Source organism: Equus quagga, chromosome 4 (genome assembly GCF_021613505.1).
Source record: "Equus quagga isolate Etosha38 chromosome 4, UCLA_HA_Equagga_1.0, whole genome shotgun sequence".
NCBI lineage: Eukaryota > Metazoa > Chordata > Mammalia > Perissodactyla > Equidae > Equus > Equus quagga.
The window spans coordinates 61321933-61340731 of record NC_060270.1 but is presented as its reverse complement, the minus strand read 5'-3'; the positions used below and the strand labels follow the sequence as shown (position 1 = coordinate 61340731).

The following is an 18799-nucleotide window of genomic DNA, read 5'->3' as shown; positions in this document are numbered from 1 at the left end:
AAAATGTGGAGGGTGCCCGTTTCCTCACAACCTCACCAGCAGAGACAGAAATCTCTTTTTCCTGTGGGTATCTCAGTGTCCTGCAGCATCTTCACATGGCAGCCACCATGCAAACTTCATCATCTCTTCAGATGCTGACCGCTCCTCTCAGATGCACTTTTCCTTTTCAATTTAATTCAAAGAATTGAATTGAGAACCCACTTTGAAACTAGTTCTCACAAGTATAAAATCACAGAGCTTGCAACCTTGCTATGATATTTGTAATGACATCTACTCTTTTTTTGCTTTGAAGATGAGTTAAGAGTTTTAAAATCAGAAAATTAAAAAAATTTTTTTTTCCTAAAGATTGGTACCTGAGCAAACAGCTGTTACCAATCTTCTTTTTTTTCCCCTGCTTTTTCTCCCCAAGCCCAGTACATAGTTGTATATTTTAGTTGTGGGTTCTTCTGGTTGTGGCATGTGGGATGCTGCCTCACTGTGGCCTGACGAGCAGTGCCATGTCCGCACCCAGGATCCGAACCAGAGAAACCCTGGGCCACTGAAGCAGAGCACGCGAACTTAACCACTCGGCCACGGGGCTAGCTCCCAGAAAAGAAAATTTTAAATGATCCAGCCCCTGTTGGTATAACAGAGTTTGGAGTCTCGTGGTATCTGTCTTCATATTCCAAGATGCCTATTTCCATTCATAGGAAAGTACTGTTATTCACTGAGAGTCCAAAGACTCTTACCACACAGCACTGTTCCATTTTTCATTTCTAAGACAGCTGAAAGTTCAAAAGTTAACCACTGATGCAATATGTTAACAATAAGGGAAACGGGGGTGGGAGTCATATGTAGGATCTTTCTGTATTTTCTGTTCCCTTTTTCTGCAAACCTAAAACTGCTCTTAACAATAAAGTCTATTAGTACTTTTAAAGTAAAAACAGAATAGGCTGTGTAACAAAATGCTTTAATTTGGAATTCTAATAGAAGGAAGATTTGTCTCTTCTCCTTTGTTCATTTTTTTAGTCATTTATTTATATGAGTATGGAGTCCTGGACATTTATTTTATACTTTGGGTTATAATTTCATATTGCATTATTTTTGCTCTCAAATTCTTCCAGGTTTGTTTTGGGAGCTTTATCCCTCTTGCCTCCTTGATTATGGGCTGAGCTCAGTCATCGCTTCTAAAGAATAGAGCATGGGAAAGGGGTAAGTTACTTCACAGTGAAGAAACCTGGAAACCCTCCCTAGGCTAGGTGATCAAGGTCAACAGAACCAGTGATGTCATATTGACAGCACACCTCCCTGACACACGGTGTGATGAGAAGGTGACCTCAACTCTGTGGTCAGCCTCTCCATCCCATAACCCCAATCTAACTAGAGAAAAAAATCAAATTGAGAAGCATCGTATAAAATACCTGACCAGTACTCCTTAAAGCTGTCAAGGTCCTTAAAAATGAGGAAAGGCTAAAAAGTTGTCACAAATCAGAGGAGGCTAAGGAGACACAATAACTAAATGTAATGTGGTGTCCTGGATGGGACCCTGGAGCAGACAAAGGACATTAGTGGAAAAACTAGTGAAATCAGAATAATGTCTGGAGTTTAGTTAATAGCAACATACCAGTGTTGGTTTCTTAGGCGTGACAAATGTAGCCTGGCAATGTAAGATGCTAACAGTAGGGGAAACCAGGTGAGGGGCAGACGGGAACTCTGCACTATCTTTGCAACTTTCTTGTAAATCTAAAACTATTCTAAAATTGAAAGTTAAAAAGTTAAAAGGTTCTAACTTACCAGGTACTTATAATGTACCTAAAAAACAGAAACCAGAAGGGGAAACATTGCATGCAGATCCAGCAGGGGAGGAGGAAAATGTCTTGCTTACATTTCACATGAATTATTGTACATCCTTTTTAAGTCTACCTTGCTCAACGCTGTGACCCAGTTGGAACTGAGCTCAGTAATGCAGAAAGAGACATTTTGATGTATGAGGGAAGTCATTAAGATCTGGAAATCTCCATATCCCAGCTTATGCAGAACTGGCTGGGTCAAACTGGATGCTGGTGAAGGGGGAGAGAAGCTAACCTCCTGAGGGAAAACTTGAGTTAAGAGTCTATTCGCTCTTTGGCCCTGCAGGAGCTCACTATGGTACTGTCCACTTTTCTCAGATTAAAGACGTTTGAAATAAGCAAACTGCAGCATCATTTTCCCTTTCATGGATGGTGCTGCTGATTTAGATCCAAAAACTCATTAGAAAAAATAATCACTGCCACCAATAACACTGATTTTAATAGATTCCTGTAGACTATAAATGCTACTCTAGAGGAAAACATTAAATAAGAATTAAAATCTTAGCTTATATTTACTTCCAAGTTATAAACTGATCATCATATAAAGTTCATAATTTTAAAAATCTTAGCTAATTTTAACATACAGATCCAGTGATGGAATAGGTATTATTTCCATCTTATAAATGAGAAAACCTGAGGATCTGAATAATTAAGTGAATGGTTGCAGAGCATACAACTAGTAAGTAGCTGAGCGAAGTTTAGATATTTAGAACCCAAGTTATCTGGCTTCAATTCTTGACCCACTGCTGGTCGCCCCATATTCTCAGACTGCCTGGTACTGCCAGGTCTCCTTTATAAGCTCCAAGCTTCCACCTTGAATGGGGTGAAGGTAGATTCTGGTATGTTCTGGGGATAGGGTGTGCCTCTCGCACCGGCAGGTGAGCCTAACCTTTCAGCTTGCATTGTCTTCATCATACGTTGTAACACAATGGGAACGGCCCGTTTTCATAGCCACAGTTTCACAATAACACTTGAGTTCCAGGGAGGTTGGAGGAGGTTTCTTGTGGCATTTAAAAGTCTCCAATGAAATGAATGATGTTTGAGATTCTGAAATTTGCTTTAAAATAATCCAGAACGGGGCAGAGAGGAAAGAGGGTACCGATGACAGAGGTATGGCCATAAATATGTAGGAAATGGCATACACGTAGGAAATAGGAAAGGCCTTATAACACAAATGTTGAGGTTTAGTCATAGGTACATAAGACTTCATTATATCATTTCCTCTACTTTTGTATGTCTGAAATTTTGCAGAACAAAAAGTTGATAAATTACCAAACAAATATAGAAGTAAATAACACCAAGACTAGACCCTGGGTAAAAAATTAAGTATCTAAATTTTGAAGAACTAACTAATTAGTTAGGGTAGGCTCACTTGTTTTAATATATAGACCTTAAAAGACAGTCACTAAAAGCTTATTTCTCTCTAACGAAATGGCTCAGGGGGTGTTCTGGCCTGGAGGAGTAGAGGCTCTGCTCCATGAAGTCATTCAGGGATCCGGCCCAGACACAGTCTGTGCCATCTGCAACATGTGGCTGCCAAGGTTACTCTGCTTGTCAGCATCCTGGCCACAAGGATGGGGAAAGGAGCGTCACACTGTCCTCTGGAAAGGCGGTTCAGAAGTGCCCTTCTGCTGCACTCCACGAACCAGAGCTGAGCCACATGAAGCAAACACTTAGCTGCAAAGGAGGCTGGCCATTGTGGCTCGTGGCTGGACAGGCATGACCTAGTTACAGCCTCTGTGGAAGAAACAAAGAACAAATGTTGGTGGAAAACTAGCTGTCTTTGCCACAAAAATCTAGTAGACTTAGCCATTAACATAGGCAGAGATAATTTCCAAAAACCTTATGAAACTCAAACTTCTAGGCCTCTTCCAAGGCCCTGTGAGGGACCTGTATTAGTCACCAACTTCTGTATAACAACTTACTCCAAAACTTATTAGCTTAAAAGAATAACCTTATTATCTCACACAGTATCTGAGTCTGGAATCTGGGAGTGGCTTCTTTGGGTAGTTCTGGCTCAGAATATTTCATGAGGTTGTAGTCAAGGCTGTAGTTATTTAAAGGCTTGACCAGGACTGGACGATCCACTCTCAAAATGGCTCACTCACATGGCTGTGGGCTGGAGGCCTCAAGTTTCTCACTACTGACTTCATTACAGGGCTGTCCAAAGGTTCTCACAACATGGTAGCTGGGGTCCCCAAAGTGAATGATCCAAGAGAGAAAGAAGAAGTCATAATGTCTTTTATAACCTAGCTTCTAAAGTAACATCACTTCTACTGTATTTTATTGGTCTCACAGACCAATCCCAATACAATATGGAAAGGGAATTATACAAGGGCATGAATACCAGGAGACAGGGTTAATTGGGGGAAATCTTCATGAAGGGAGGCTGGCTACCCCCAGTCCCCAGCAATGTGCTCACATGTTTTTGTAGCATTTTGTAAAAGTAAGAATTTTTATATTCTTTTTCTTAATGAGCCATCCTCCCCCCTCAACTATGTAAGCTTTTGACTTCACAAAATGTGAACACTTTTCTATGACCTTGATATTTGCAAAATCGTTTTAGAACTTTGTGAAACTATTCCACAAACTGAAGTCATAATAACTAAATTCTGAAGAGAATGAAGTACTTTTTCAAAATGTGCTTGTTTTGATTACTGTTAATTTTATCTAGCTTGTGCACTACTGATTTATTATCCATGCTAGATGAGAAGTTAGGAGATCTGGATTCCAACCCAGATTTGACCTCTAACAAACCAGGTGACCTTCCTTTCATAAGATGCAGCCGGCTTTCTAGGCTGGCTTTTTTTGTCAGCAGTGAGGGGCTGCATTAACCCATCCAGTTCTTTAAAGGTCTGTGATTGAGTGCTATGTCCCCCTATGCCACAGATCCCTCCTCCCTACAGCGGGGATAAGAGAATCGACCTCACAGAGCTGTAGTGATGATTCAATGAGGTAGCCCACACAGAGAGAGGAGCAGGCCTGGCAAGCACTGCATGCTCACTAAATTATTAGCCATTCTTTTGTGAACACTAGCTCAAGAAGCCTATTTTGAGTGCTTTTATACTATTACAGTAATTTCAGTTTTCATCTCAGATGATTATGTAAATTTCTATAAGTTGGTAGCACATAATGTGAAGTAACATCAAGGATGTAGAAAGCTGGAACTCTCACACATTTATTGATGGGAGCACAAGTTGGTATAATGACTTTGGTAAAATATTTGATAATACATCCACTTAAGCTCAACTTATGCATACTCTATGATACTGCAAACCCTCTCCTGTCTATACCTCCAGCATAAATCAGTGCTCGTGTCCACCAAAAGACACACACAAGAATGTTCATAACAGCCCGAACTTGAAACAACTCAAATGTCTTTTGACAACAGAATGGATAAAGTACAAGGTAGTCATACAATCAAACGAATACAGCAACAAAAAAGAACAAAACTCACCAACGTGATGTGGAGTAAAAGAAGCCATTTCATTATGCAGAGTTCAAAATCAGGCAGACAAATCTGTGGTGCTAAGAGTTGGAAGTGGCGCCCTTTGAGAGGAGGCTGGCTGGAAGGCGGGCTGAGGGAGCCTTCTGGGCGCTGGAAGTGTTCTACACATTGATCCGAGTAGCGATCACACACGTGTGTGCGTACGTAAAAGATCAGTCACGCTTTAGACTTAAGAATTATACATTTTATTGCAAGTTGTATCTCAATAAAACATGTTTTTGAAGTTTGTAAGAGTCTAGAGAAACACAATGCTGGTATCACTGATGTAGGAAAAGAGGCTTGACCATGATGTAGACTTACGCAACTCTTTTTCATTTTAGCTAAATCTTTGACAATGATGGTCACAAGGCAGTAAACTAATGAATGATTAATTGTTTATTACTCCCCTATCATATACTACCTTATTAACTGTGTCAACTGTTTACCCATTTCACAAAATTTAACTGCCAGGTACTCTGCTAGGTGACGGGGCCACTGATAATGAACAAAATAGACATAGCTGTTGCCTAGACAGGGCTAGGTGTATCCAGGAAGGACAGAAAAGTAATCAAGAGTTACAAGTGCAGGTTGCAAATGTATTAATATGGGGAAGTAGAAGGCATTTCCCTGCTGTTGGAGAAAAAAGCAGGGGCAACAAGCCAGAAGGGGAAGACTTGCTGAAGAAAATAATATCTAAGTTGATATCAGTTCCTTTAGAGCAGAAATAGCATGCTGTTCCACAGGCCAAAGAGAGCATGGCATATTCTAGCACCTGAGAGAAGTTTAGTATGGCTGGACATAACGTGTGCTGGAGAGGAAACAAGGAGTGCACTAAATGATGCTAGAGAAGTCGGCCCATGGAAGACTCTGCAAGCCCTGTGAAGGGGGTTAAGATGTTATTCTATGGACAGGCAAAGAGCATGACTTCGCCTGTGTTCTGGATGTATCAGTCTGTCTTCAATTTGAGGAATGTACTAGAAGGAGGTAAGATTGGAGGAAGAGACTGGTTAGAGGCTGTTGCAGTAAACTAGGTTGGAATTGATGGTATCTAAAACTAAGGCAGTAGAGATGAACTGAGCGATATTTGGGAAGTAGAAATGGGAAGACTGGGAGACTGGTTGGCTAGGAAGAGGAGAGCAACGAGTGAAGTGTGGCACCCAGCTTCTGGCTTGAACAATCTTGTTGACAGGAATGCCACTTACCAGGAATGGGCCCATAACTGAGAAGCAGTTTGCTAGTTTGAGGGATTGTGATGAGGTAAGAGGAGGAAACTAATGAGTTCTGTTTTGTCTATCCTGTGTTTAAAGTCCTTAGGAGCCACGGAAGCAGAGATATTCAGAATGTAGCTGGTGTTTAGGAGAGAGAACTGTCCTGAAGAAATAAATTTGGAAGTCAGCATTATATAGGAATTAATTAAAGCCAGGCCTGGTGGTCAGTGGTTAAGATCTGGTGCTATCACTGGGCCACCTGAGTTCGTTTCCCAACTAGGGAACCTCACCACCCCTCTGTCGGTTGTCATACTGTGGTGGCTGCGCGTCGCTGTGATGCTGAAAGCTCTGCCACTGGGATTTCAAATACCGGCAGAGTCACCAGTGGTGGACAGGTTTCAGCAGAGCTTCTAGACTAGACAGACAAGGAAGAAGGACCTGGCCACCCATTTCCAAAAAATCGGCCATGGAAACCCAATGAACAGCAGTGGAGCACTGTCTGACACGGCACCAGCAGGTGAGAGGACGGCGCAGAGAGACTGGGCAGAGTTCTGTTCTGCTCTGCTGTACATAGGGTCGCCAGCAGTCAAAATCGACTTAACAGCACCAACAACAATAATTAAAGCCATGGGAGTGGAGAAAATCTAAAATCATCGCTGAACAATATGCAGAGCGAGGAAAGAAGCAGATTTCGTATAGAACGCTGAGGAATACTCATCTTTAAATGATCATCAGCAGAGACAGAAGGTCCCTGAAAGAATACTGAGAGGAAACAGTGAAAAAAGTGGGAAACCAGAAGATTGTATATACAGAAGCTAAAGGAAGTGAGATTTTGCTAAAAGTGTTAAGTGGGCAAGAGGGTCAAATGCTGCCAGGAGGTTCCATCAGGGAAGTCTTGGCGATCTTAACAAAAGCAGTAGCAGAGAAGGTAGATGCCAAATTTCAGTGGTTGAGGACTGAATGGGAGGTGAGGGGGTTATTGTATCTGATTCTCAAACATCCACCCCCACTCCCAAATCAGAGAGTCCTATTCCCCTTCCCATTGACTAGTTTAGAGATATATAGTTAAAGTACTAATTTTAGACAACAGAGTACACTCTCACTAGTTTAAACAGAAAGGGATTTATTACAGAGTATTGGTTAGTTTACAGGATGTCTGGGAACACCAGGAACCAAGCTTGCTTGTTGCACATGGACAACACAGCCAGGAGAAAGCCCCAACCGCATCATGGGAACTATGTAGCAGATACATCCTTGTTGCCAGTATCTGCTGCTTGATACTCATAAATCCAGGATCTGGTCACTCCAACCCCTACAACAGCTGCAGCAGAAAAGTACATAAACCTGTCCATTTATCCTTGCCAGAAGCACTGTGTGGCGTCTGCCTCGCAATGCTCATTCTGCCTCGCAATGCTCATTCTGCCTGGCAAGTCTGGCAGGGGTGCATCTGCCTGGCAGAAAGCATGAGCAAGCTTGCTACACTTCAAACGAGTCTTGGAAATATAGTCTTTAGCTTTCCAGCTTCTAAAGCCCAGGAAGGCATGCTACAATGGATTGAAAAGGTATGGAAGAAGCCAATCAGTAATATCTGTCACTGTTCATCCCTCTCACTACTCAGCATCCATTCATCCTTCTCCCCACACTCAAAATTACAAACCACAGATTGCAACAACATGTTCCTGTCTCTAATAATGCAATTATTTCTTGTACAAAAGAAGTTACATTCATTCTCTCCCTTCAAGACATAGAATTTCATCAATAACTTCATTTATCTTTGGCTAATGTTTTTTCCTCCTCTGGTTAAGTCACAACTCAGTACTGATATTCTGAAATCTGTGGACAAAATTGTGAATTTAACCACAAATAAAAAGGGAAAGGTAAAAAAATAAACCAGAGCAAAGAAGAAGATAATGATAGCTACTCTAGGCCATGAGGCTGTACCTGGCATTTATAATTTTCTTCTGCTACTACTTATCCTATGCTCCCTTTGCTCTAAGCCAGAAGCTTAAATGATTGGAATCACTTACCTCATGAGACGACCCAAATCTTCCTCCCTAAAAGGTCTGAGCCTTTTTGACTCTGACATAAAGACTCCTGAGGTTTTCCATTGGCTTTACCACTGGGCATAGCGGTGGTAGGAGGCAAAAGATGCTCTAGGTTCTGAACACACTGCTCCTTGCCTTTGTTTGTATGGAAGAAATCCTATTTACCCTTTAAAATCAAAACCAAGCACCTCAGCCAATACATGTAATTGCACCCACCCCCCACCCCACTCCCTGCCCTCGCCACCCTTGTACATAAGGCATGAGAAATCCAAAAAGACCAGGTGTCAGTCTCAATCTCCTGTTCCATGTAACTACTTGGTGTCTCCCGATGGACTCGTTCCTCCCTGGATAATAAGATTGTGAGACCAGCAGAGTTAAAAGTCACAGGCACAAGCAGCAAAAATTTGGGGAGTGGGTCATTAGGTTTATCAGTGGGAGGTGTCACTCCTATTTCGCATCCACTGGTTTCTGAAACCATATATTGTGACCATGGAAGATATGCATTTACTTCATCCTAACTGATGGCATTACAACCTCACAAAGTGTTGTTTCCCAGCTGGTACCTTAACTAGGTCTCCAAAGGGCCATCTACCTTTCTAAAAGCCCATCCACTTCTGGGTGATGGGATACATGGTAAGACGAGTGAAGCTCATCAACAGCATCAGCTCAGCGCTTTAACTTCATTCACTGATAGACAAATTCTCTGGTCAGAAGCAATGGCTAATGGGATACCATTACAAATGAATTAGGCAATTAGTAGAACTACAGATAATGATGCAGGTAAAAATTCAGCATGCAGGGAAAGTAAACCTCTATCCACAGTAAATATATATTTACAATGAGGAAAAAGTGCTGCCTTCTCCATGAGGGAAAGAAGCTTATGTAGCCAGTCTGCCACTAGATGCTGGCTGCTGCTCCAGGGCTGCGGGCTGGGTCAGGGCCGCAGGTATGTTCGGCACACAGAAGGTGCAGTTGTGAGTCAGCCCCAGCGCGGGAAGTTGATGCTCAACTTATGTATAATATCCTTCTCGGCCACTATGGAGACTTTTTAAATGAGCCTACTGAACAAACACGTAGACCCCTGGGGAAAGGCCATTTTGTCCACCTAATTATTGAGAATCTCCTCTGCAGAAGTCCTTGTCAAGCTTCCTCACGAGACACAGTTATTCTCACACTCTGGGCACAATCTATAGATGTCCATCCGTGCACTTCTTTCCCCATATTTCCTTGTCGCAGTCTTTCAATCTTGTTTTCTTAATGATCTGACTTAGCTCTGACCATGAATCGACATAAATCCACACCCGAGAACATCTCCTTCCATACAAAATACCATGAGATGGTCCTTCTAAAACTCACACATGTACATCTGCTTAGCAGAAAGAAGCTTGTTAGATGAAAACAGCTTGATGATGATGTCTTTTTCCCTGCGAAGAGAAGGCAAGGTCATCTGCTAAGAGTGAGGAAGAAACTGGCAGAGTCAGAAAGTTGAGGAATTCAAAAGGTTTAAAGTGGCCACACACAGGGAGAGAGCTGATTTGGAAAACAAAGAAATGACTTATGGATAGTTTTGAAGGTGTCAAATTACGTGGTTATGTGCTTTTTCTCCAGAAGCCCTACTGTAAGCCACGAAGAAGCAAAAACTACCACAATCGACAAATATAGCATGATTACGGCAACCTCAACACTACTCATTCACCTGTGCTTGAAAAGAATTGCTAGTTCACAAAATCAATTTACTGGTAATTCTTCTAGCTAAATCAGGGTTATCATTCAGATATTAGACTTTTAATAGCAGCTTTTGTCCAAAACATAAGAGTAATGTATAAAAATTATGTTTGCAAATAAATATTATTTGGAATTATTATTATTTGGAATAATCATCTTTTAAAATCTGTAAAACTAATTGGTAACAATAATTGCCTCTAGGAAGGAGAACTAGGTGGCTGAAAGACAAGAGAGGAGGGCAATCTACGTTTCACTACATATCCCTTTGTAGCTTTCAAATTTATACCTAGACATAAAAATACTCGTACAGTCCCTCGATGCGTCCAGCCTTTCCTGATACAAGTGCCCTCCTCTGAGGGAACAGAGATCTGTGCCTCTGGCCTTCTGGCCATTAGGTCCACTCTATACCAAATGACACCTTTGGTAATATTCTAAGCCATTTCTTGATATCAGCTAATCAGAGGGTTATTTTCCAAAACCTATGTGGTAAGAATATGAATTATTTAGTTTTTCCCTGTATTTTCCAAACTTTCAATAATGCACATAGTCAGGAAAAAATGAATCATACATATTTTGTCATGTACTCGCTCATTCATTTATCTAGGTATTCAACCAATTTTTATTGAGTAGTAGTGTGTATATGTTTTCTAAAAACTCCTATGTGATGTGTTCTAGGAAATACAGAACTAAAAGAGGAAGCCTCTAGTTGTCTCAATCTTTTTTGAATGCGGCAGAATGTAAATAAGAAGTGATCCCTGCCTTCCAGCTACTTACAGACAGAAACGTAGAAAAGTACCCAATAAAACAGAATGAGGTGAAAGCTATATGCAACAAGTATTGTGCTATGAGAGTGAAGGAGAAACAATTCATCCTGGGTATATCAGGAAAGGTTTCACTGAAAAAAACACAGTTGAGCTAGGTTTTGAAAGGTGATTAGAATTTTAGAGAAGAAAAAGAGATGGAAATTGCATTTCAGGTTGAGGAAACAGCATGGGCAAAGGCATGGCAAGTCTGGAAAAACGGTCACCATCCAGTGAGATAAGAATACATTGTGCATGGAAACACTTATGGGAGCAGCATGCTGAAAGGAATGGACAGATCATTTTACCCAGGGAATGTGCTGGGAAGCCACTGAAAATGTGAAAAGGAAGGAACAAGTTCCACTCAGATTTAAGGAAATCATCATTTAGGCAGTGTGATAACATAGAGATCACCCACAGGCTTTGAAGTTAAGCAGACCTAAATTTGAATCCTGTCTTGTACTCACTAGCAGTATCATTTGGGGCAAGTCGTTTAACATCTTTGTTTCTTAATTTCATCATGTCAGATAAGAGTTGACAAATAAGTTGACACTCAACACTTGCATAGCACATAGTAGAGGCTAAATAAATTATAAGTATTAGTCTTCCTATGGTAACATGGAAGACATATTAACAAGGTCGGATATTGGATAAATGGGCTAGTTCAGGGAGTGATGTGGAGTCTAGGTGGAGAGGTAATGAGGGCCCAAAATACGTTAACAACTGTGAGAACAGAAATGACAGAACATAAGATGGTAGCATCTAGTGGGTAGAGGCCAAGGATCCTACAATGTACAGGACAGCCCTCAACAACTAAGGATTATCTGCCCAAAAGGTCAGTAGTGCCAAAGATTGAGGAACCCTGTATTAATAGAAGGAGATCAGAAAACAAGTTGTGTGACTTTTTCTCAAATTTTTTAATTATGAAATATTTAAAACATACTTCAAATATAACAAACACTCACATACTTACTACCAAAATTTAAGAGATATTCATAACAAGGCTCTTCCACATCAATGAGAAAGAAGTGGACCACAAGTCTGGATAATCCTTGAGGAACACTGTAGCCTCTGTGACTGAGAATCAGTTCTATCTGATGGAAGAGGACTTAAATACCTTGAGGTAAAGGCCCTTTGTTCCTCCTTTACAGAACTTTAAAGTGGAAAGATTCTGAAAGGAATAATTTATTAAATTAAGAGTAAGAGTTTTCTCTTTGACTCATTAAGCAATATTAATGAATAACGTTAGGATAGCATAATATCTGGAAAAGAAAGAAAAACTGCAATATGCTATGATGAAAACTTTCAATAAATGGGGCATAAGATTTCCTGGGGATTTTGCTTAAATGGACTCAGACAGGAGAACCCATTCTAGTCTTGCAAGCCCCTCATAGCTCCATCAAAAGCCAACATTGATGAAAGAGTCAGTCTTAGTATGGGCATGCCCCCAAATCTGTATATTCCACTACGCATGTGATTTCTCCCATAAAATGACACAAATATAAATGATAAAAACTGTGACTCCTTCAAGATTTTAGTGACCATTAATGCTTATGAGATAACTTATTGTGCTAAGAGATGCTCTAGGTGCATGGAATACAATATGAACAAAAACAGGTTAGGTCTCTGGACTCATGGAGCTATAATAGTGGGAAATATGGACATTGAATGAATAATTACACAAATAACCATATAATTATCACTGATGAGAAGGACAAGAATAGAATGCTTTGAGAAAAATATAACAAGGGAATCCAGTCTAGCCTGCAGGATCAGGATTGAGGGAAAAGTAACGTTCAAGCTATGACCTGAAGAATAGGTTTCCCCACCAGGAGATGGAGAAAGGACAGGGCAGCAGAGGAAACAACACTTGGGAAGGCTCTGAGACGGGAAGGAGTTTGAGGTGCACTGAAAGAGGAGGGAAGCCAATATGGCTGGGGCATGGAGACGAAGAGCTCAAAATGACAGTAGCAATCATGTAGGACCTGACAGACCACGTTAAGGATTTTTACATTTTAACATAAGAGCAGTGAGAAGCCACTGAAAGATTTTAAGCAGAGAAATGACTGCAATAGTCTGAATGTTTCTCTCCCCATCAAATTCATATGTTGAATCCTAACCCCCACAGATGATGATATTAAGAGAGTAGGGCCCTTGGGAGGTGAGGAGGTCATGAGGGCAGAGCCCTCACGTATGGAATTAGTGCTCTTATAAAAGAGGCTCCGGAGATCCCTAGTCCTTCAATCACGTGAGGACACAGGGAGAAGGCACCAGCTATGAACAAGGAAGAGGACTCTCACCAGACACTGAATCTGTTGGCACCTTGATCTTGGACTTCCCAGCCTCCAGAACTGTTAGCAATAAATTTCTGTTATTTATAAGACACCTAGCCTGTGGTATTTTGTTACAGCAGTCCAAACAGACTAAGACAAATGACATCATGTGATCTCCCTTTAAACCATCAGTCTCATACCTATTGAGGAGTGGAATGGCTTGGAGAAGCAGCAAGTGTGGACATGAAGCAGCCAGTGTGAAAGTTTTCACAGTTGTCTAGAGAGATACAGTGGTGGCTAGGACCAGGGAAATGACAATGGAGATGGAGAGAAGTGAACAAATTCAACAAATATGTTGAAGGTAGAAAGGCCACTTATTGGACATGAAGTACAGGGAGATGGAATTTCCAAGCACAACCACCAGGTTTCTGGCAAGAGTAACTGGGTGGACAGAGTTACCATTTACTAATAAAAAGAAGAACTAGATAGAAATAGATTTGGGGAGAAGTTCAAAAGGCTTCAGTTAAAAGATGTAAGATGCTCCTTGCTCTTGCCTACAGTAACAACAACAATAATAAGGAGATTGTAGTGACTAGGTAATAACTGAACCTCATGACTTTTGCTTTTCAATATAAAATATCCCTTAAGAGTTGGGAGATAGAATATATATGCTACAGAAGCAGACCACAATGTTACAGAGCAACTTTTGGACTTTTTCTTCAATTTATTTCTGAATGGAAATGCTAATGACACTATCTTAGTGTAACAATATTCCCCATAACGAACTCTAGCAAGTTAGTACTAGGCAAACCAAGCACCCCAAGTTAACTAATATTACCCTTGCTGATGTGGTAGCTACCAGAAAGTGAAACCTTTGGAACTAGGACCAAATAAATCTTTCAGAGTTTGTAGAACACAAATAAAAATTACGAGTGACCAAACATTCTTTTCTGAATATAACAGATGAACATTTCTGAGTTCTCATCCAATTACCTGAGGATAGCAGGCGACTGTTTCTCTAAGCAAGAATAAAGCTTATTCTGCCAATATTATTATTGTGTTACACTACGAAGGTGGTGTCCAGATTGTGAATACTTCTGTATTAACATTTCATAAAATTGATTTGTCCAAGTGTGTTTTGCTTTTCCATGTTGGCTGACCTCTCAAATCAAACATTGCAAGGCTGCTAGAAACAGCACTGTGTCTTATCCAACTTTGAGCCATAGTGGATATTCAATGAATGCTTGCTGGATAAAGACATGAATGTTTAATAGGCAGTATGCTCTTTGACATCAGTCTTAGCAGCATCTTTTCAAATAACACATCTTGCCAGACTAGAGAAACAAAAGAAAAAATAAACAAATGGGACTACATCAAACTAAAAGCCTTGTGCACAGCAAAAGAAAACATCAACAAAATGAATAGACAACCTAACAACTGGGAGAAGATATCTGCAAACCATATATCTGATAACAGGTTAATATCCAAAATATACAAAGAACTCAAACATCTCAACAACAAAGAAACAAACAATCTAATTAAAAAAATGGGCAAAAGAACTAAACAGACATTTTCCCAAAGGAGATAAACAAATGTCCAACAGGCACATGAAAAGATGTTCAACATCACTAATCATCAGGGAAATGCAAATCAAAACTACAATGAGGACCTGGCTGAGTGGTTAAGTTCATGCACTCTGCCTCGGCAGCCCAGGGTTCAGATCCTGGGAATGGATCTAGCACTGCTCATCAAGCCATGCTGAGGCAGCATCCTACATGCCACAACTAGAAGGACCCACAACCAAAAAAAGTATACTGCTATGTACTGGGGGGCTTTGGGAGAAGAAGGAAAAATAAAATCTTTATTTAAAAAAAAACTACAATGAGCTATAACCTCATTCCCATCAGAAAGACTATAATTAACAAGACAAGAAATAATGTGTTGGAGAGGATATGGAGAAAACGGAACCCTCATACACTGCTGGTGGGAATGCAAACTGGTGTAGCCACTGTGGAAAACAGTATAGACATGCCTCAAAAAGTTAAGAACAGAATTACCATATGATCCAGCTATTCAACCAATGGGTATTTATCCAAAGAACATGAAAACACAAATGTGTAAAGATATATGCACCCCATGTTCATTGCAGCATTATTCACAATAGCCAAGACTTAGAAACAACCTAGGTGCCCATCAAAGGATGAATGGATAAAGAAGATGTGGTGTATATACACAATGGAATACTACTCAGCTATAAAAAAAAAAAATGATGAAGATTGGAGTAACAACAGCATCATGGCAGAGGGAGCTGTCCCTGTACCCTGTCCCCACGAAGATACAACAAAAAGGACATTCATTAACCAACAGAGAACATCCACACAGCACAATAGGTGTCAGAGAGATCCACACAGCCATATGTCTGAAGGTGGGGGTGCTAGATCCCCAGGAAGCAGTGGAAAGCGGTAAGTGGACCTCCTCCCTCCTCAGCGGCAGCAATCTAGGGTGAGGGACTTCATTCAGTGGCTGGCGCATGACTGAGGAGACGGGGGAAAAAGCAGCCCTCTGCGGGAATGGCTTCACTCTCACAGTTGCTTCTCAGCCCACAGGAATGCTCCACACCAAGGTGGCTCAATCTCTGTGGGACCCCCACACCAAGCCAAGCAGCTCACGTGGGCCACCAATGAGTGCAGAGCAGGAGCATGGGTGAGGAAAAGAGTGCCCTGTCCCCCTCATCCCGCCTGGCACACCAGCTCGGCCAATCAGCCAGAGCAGGGGATCCGTGCCAGAGTGCCTGTGCCTGCATGTGTGAAGCAGCAGGGACCAGTGGGCAAACGCAGAGGAACCCTGTAGGCACAGCTTCCAATGGAACCGCCAGTGGACACAGCAGGCTCAGAAAAGATAGTTCCTGCCCCCCATCCAGTGGTGGCAAGTGGAATCTGCAACCAGATACTATCACTATGTGCTGTCAAAGGTCCACCCCATCAAAAAGCATGAAGAAATACATTAACATTTCAGACCAAAAGGAAAATGACAAGTGTCCAGAGACAAATCCTGAAGTCACAGAAATTTACAATCTAAATGAAAGAGAATTCAAACAGTTTTCACACAGAAACTCAATGAGTTATGAGAAAACACAGGACAGCTCGACGAACTCGGGAATAAAACTAATGAGCAGAGGGAATTCTTCACAAAAGAGATCGAAACTCTAAAAGAAAACCAAACAGAAATGCTAGATGAAGAACAAAATGAATGAGATAAAAGACAATCTAGACTCCTTAAAAAATAGAGCTGACATCATGGAGGACAGAATTAGTAATTTAGAGGACAAATTTAGAAATGCTTCAGGTGGAGGAGAGAGAACTAAGACTAAAAAGAAATGAAGAGGGGCTGGCCCAGTGGCACAGTGGTTGGGTGCACACGTTCTGCTTCTCAGCAGCCCGGGGTTCGCCAGTTCAGATCCCGGGTGCGGACATGGCACCGCTTAGCATGCCATGCTGTAGTAGGCGTCCCACATAAAGAGTGGAGGAAGATGGGCATAGATGTTAGCTCAGGGCCGGGCTTCCTCAGCAAAAAGAGGAAGACTGGCAGTAGTTAGCTCAGGGCTAATCTTCCTCGGGAAAAAAAAAGGAAATGAAGAAATTCTCCAAGAAATATCCTACTCAATTAGGAAATGCAACATACAGATTTTAAGTATTCCAGAGGGAGAAAAGAGGGAGAAAGGAGCAGAGAGCTTGTTCAAAGAAATAATAGCTGAGAACTTCCCAAACCATGGGAAGGAGCTGGATTACATGTAAATGAAGCCAACAGAACTTCTAATTTCATCAATGCTAAAAGACCCTCCCAAGGCATACATTAGTAAAACTGCAAAAGTCAACGAAAAGGAAAAAATATTAAGGGCAGCAAGGCAGAAGAAAATTATCTACAAAGGAACCTGTAGCAGGCTTTCAGTGGATTTCTCAGCAGAAACCTCACAGGGTAGGAGAGAGTGGAATGATATATTCAAAACACTGAAACACACAAACTTTAGTCAAGAATACTCTATCCAGTGAAACTATCCTTAAGATACGATGGAGAAATAAAAACTTTCCCAGATAAACAAAAGCTCAGGGAGCCCATCACCACAAGAACCCCATACAAGAAATGATCAAGAAGGCCCTCATACCTGAAAAGAAGTGTTTACAAAGCCTTGAGCAAGGAGATAGACAAAATCAGAAAACTGCAGCTCTCTACCAGGACAGGTTAGCAAACAATTATAACATTAAAGATAAAGTGAAAGAAAGCATCAAAAAAGCTATAATCACTCCATTTTAATCACAAACTCACAACACAAAACAGAATAAGTTGTGATAACAATAACTTAGACAGAGAAGAGGATAGGGATGGACCCTGCTTAGGCTAAGGAGATAAGAGGCTATCAGAAAATGGCCTCTCATCTATGAGATGTTTTACACAAACCTCAGAGTAACCACTAAACAAAAATCAGAACAGAGACACAAGAGAAAACTGAGAAAACCATGATAGAAAATCATACTGAAATAGCAGTCAGAAATACATGAGAGCGAAACAAGGGAAATACAGAACAACTGTAAAACAAGAGATAAAATGACAGTATTAAGCCCTCATATATCAATAATCCCTCTAAATGTAAATGGATTGAATTCTCCAATCAAAAGACACAGAGTGGTGAGACAGATTAAAAAACAAGACCCAACAATAATGCAGCCTCCAGGAAACACATCTCAGCTGTAAAGACAAACATAGGCCCTGAGTGAAGGGATGAAGGACAACACTCCAAGCAAACGGCAAACAAAAGAAAGCAGGTGTCACAATACTTATATCAGACAAAGTAGACTTCAAGATGAAGAAGGCAATGAGAGACAAAGAGGGGCGGTATATAACAATAAAAGAGACACTCCACCAAAGGACATAACACTTATGAATATATATGCCCCTAACGCAGGAGCACCAAAGTACATAAAGCAGCTACTGACAAACCTAAGGGAAAAACTGACAGTAACACAATAATAGTGGAGGACCTCAACACCCCACTTACATCAAGGGATAGATCATCCTCACAGAAAGTCAACAAGGAAATATGGAATTAAATGGAAAACTAGACCAGATGGACTTCAAAGAAATACAGAACATTCTCTTCAAAAATAGAAGAATACATATTCTTCTCAAGTACACATGGAACATTCTCAAAGATAGGCCATAGGCTGGGAAACAAGGCCAAGCCATGATAAATTTAAGAAGATTGAAATGGTATCAAGTATCTTTTCTGACCATAATGCTATGAAACTAGAAATCAACTACCTAAGAAAAGCTGGGAAAGTCACAAATACGTGGAGACTAAACACCATGCTTCTGAACAACCAATAGATAAATGAAGAAATTAAAGGAGAAATAAAAAAAAATCTGGAGACAAATGA

At 40.9% G+C, this 18799-nt stretch overlaps 1 long non-coding RNA gene across 3 annotated transcripts in view; it reads right to left on the bottom strand.

Moving 5' to 3' along the window:
* Window positions 1–18799, bottom strand: part of LOC124238094 (uncharacterized) — a 72906-nt gene that overhangs the window by 28900 nt on the left and 25207 nt on the right. The window contains exon 3 of one of the 3 annotated variants that reach the window (XR_006888237.1): window positions 496–3566. The exons of 1 other annotated variant lie outside the window; for it this stretch is intronic. This is a non-coding gene — a long non-coding RNA (uncharacterized LOC124238094). Of the gene's footprint in view, window positions 1–495; window positions 3567–8815; window positions 9994–18799 lie in introns of those variants that run through there. One more of the 3 variants, XR_006888239.1, reaches the window with a different exon arrangement.